The sequence below is a fragment of the Myotis brandtii genome, unplaced genomic scaffold (assembly GCF_000412655.1).
Source record: "Myotis brandtii unplaced genomic scaffold, ASM41265v1 scaffold1335, whole genome shotgun sequence".
NCBI lineage: Eukaryota > Metazoa > Chordata > Mammalia > Chiroptera > Vespertilionidae > Myotis > Myotis brandtii.
The window spans coordinates 168,320-171,136 of record NW_005354738.1 but is presented as its reverse complement, the minus strand read 5'-3'; positions in this window follow the sequence as shown (position 1 = coordinate 171,136).

Genomic DNA, 2,817 nt, shown 5'->3' with positions numbered 1-2,817 from the left:
CCCCGCCAGTGCTGCCTGGGCGGGCAGACGCTTGAGCGGCCCCTCTGGGATCAACTGGGGCGCCTGACGAGCGGAGGCCCCCAGGCTGGGGCCCAAGTGCGGAGAGGGGTGTGTTTGGGCTCAGGCTGGGAGCCTGCAGGTAGGGTTGTTAGGTTTCACTAATAAAAATACGGAATGCCCAGAGAGGCGACGATAAGCTTGTCCCATGCACCATTTGGCAGACAGCCCTCTAAGCAGCTGGAATCCATAACAATCAATCACCAGGCGTCTTCGGCTTCCCTGTCATCATCGCGTCCCGGTGTTATCAGCATCGCTCACTCCACATCAGACACGGCGCTAAGCACTTGGGGAGAGCTCACTTCATCCACACAGCAGCCGTAGGCGATGGTGCTGCAGCATTTCCCTCATGTGTCAGAAGGGGAAACTGATGCTCAGAACGGCCAGGCCGTTTGCACAAGCGGACAGGCATCTGGAAAAGTAGCAAAGCTGCATCTGACCCAAAGGAGGGTCTGCCCAGCAAACACCATTGAACTGACCTGCACAAGCCAGTGTTGGTCAAACTTGTTAAAATACAAATTCCAGGGTGGACCTCGTGAAGCGGAATCTTCAGGAGAAGGGTCTGTTTTTAACTCCCCCGAAGAGTTTTTAGGTTCTGCCAAGTTTGAGGAATTCTCTTCTTACCTGGCTGCCTGCTTCTGAAGCACTGTTTGGGTGGCGAAAATGACTAGGAACACTGTCCTCCAATCTTAGGCAAGAGGAAGTAAGTCATAGTGGTTAGGGGTTCAGAGGAGTCACCCCAAGATGTGCCTCTGTGGTATGCCCTTAATTTCAAATGCCTAAGAGACACTGCAAAAACGGTTATTCTCCAGAGTATTTGAGCTCTTGCTCTCTGGCATATGTCATCTAAAAATTCTCTACAGGTTTGTTCCTTACCTCCACACTCCCCCACATTAAGAATATTAAGTGCCTAGGAGTTCTGGAGTCAGGCTGCCTGTTACCACTTGCTGGCACTTTGATCTTGAAAATTACTTAGTTTCTAAAGTTACTTAATTTCTAATCTCCCAGTATAGGGCTGCTGGGAGGCTTAAATGGCTTGGTGCATCAAAGTGCTTAAATACAATAGTTCTAATAGCAAATATACCCCACGAATATTAGCCATTATCATTGGCATTATTGTCAATCACTATATCCCTATTCCCTGGGTATGGCCTGGCCCAGTGGAGGATTCTTAGGAAATGTTTAAGGAGGAAATGAATACTGTAAATGAGAATCAAAAGTCCTAATGGTGGCCTCCAGGCCCTGCAAAATCCAGCCCATTCCTACCTCTCACCCATTAACTTTGCAGCCACATGTCCACTTTCAGTTCCTTAAACATGCAAATCTATTTGCCCCTTTGCCTGTGTGGTTCCTTCTGCCTAGACTGTATCTGCTCATTTGAACATCAGTGCCTCTGCTTAAATCACACTTGCATGGAAAGGTCTTACCTAAACACTTGCACACTCTTCTGATCTAAACTGTCTCCCTCCTTCTTTTCATAGCACTCTGCTCTTGTCCCTCAGCCGTTTGCACAGTTGGTAATGATATGTATGGATGAAAAGGGGGTTCTATGCAAGTAATCTCACAGGGTGATCTGATCATACATTCCTGACTGGATAGGTCATGATGGGCAGTCATGCCCACGCATATAATTTCTTTTTTTCAAAAATGCTTTTATTGATTTTCAGAGAGAGAGAAAGGAGAGGGAGAGATGGAAACATCAATGAGAGAGAAACATCAACATCGATCTGTTGCCTCCTGCATGCCCCCTGGCTGGGGATTAAGTCCGAAACCCGGGCACCTGCCCTGACCAGGAATCGAACCTGCAACCTCTTGGTGCATGTGTTGATGCTCAACCACTGAGCCACACCTGCTGAGCTATAATTCCTTTAGTAAAAGGTTTGAAGCCAGCCCTGTCCATTGTTCTTGTGCATCTAGGTTAACACACCTTTGAAGACCAGACATATCCCTCAAAGGGGGCAATAACCCTCAAGAGAGCACATAATCTTGTGCCTTGCTTTCTCCCACCTCCAGGTAATCTTCCTTAGTTCCTCCTTAAATTCAAATGCATAAAAGAAACTGCCAAGCTGTTATTCTCTGGAGCATTTGAGATCTTGCTCCCCAACATATGTCATCAGTTTGGGCTCAAATAAACTCTTGTAGCCCTAGCTGGTTTGGCTCAGTGGATAGAGCGTGGGGCTGCGGACTGAAGAGTCCCCGGTTCCATTCCAGTCAAGGGCACATGCCCGGTTTCGGGCTCGGTCCCCAGTAGGGGGCATGCAGGAGCAGCCAATCAATGATTCTCTCTCATCATTGATGTTTCTCTCTCTCCCTCTCCCTTCATCTCTGAAATCAATAAAAATATATTTTAAAAAATAATAATAATAAAATAAACTCATAAAATTTTTCTACAGGTTTGAACATTTTGTGTGTAAGAGTAATAATGGCTGCAACTACACTTTGTGCACCACTGGGTCCAGCAACCTCTGAACAACATTTGCCTGCCCTATTCTCCCCTCGTCACTGTACAGATCAGTGGTGCCACTCTCTGACCATGGTCTTTCAGCCCATAGACCAGTGATGGCGAACCTATGACACGCGTGTCAGAGGTGACACTCGAACTCATTTGTTTGGTTGATTTCTCTTTGTTAAATGGCATTTAAATATATAAAATAAATATCAAAAATATAAGTCTTTGTTTTACTATGGTTGCCAATATCAAAAAATTTCTATATGTGACACAGCACCAGAGTTAAGTTAGGATTTTTCAAAATGCTGACA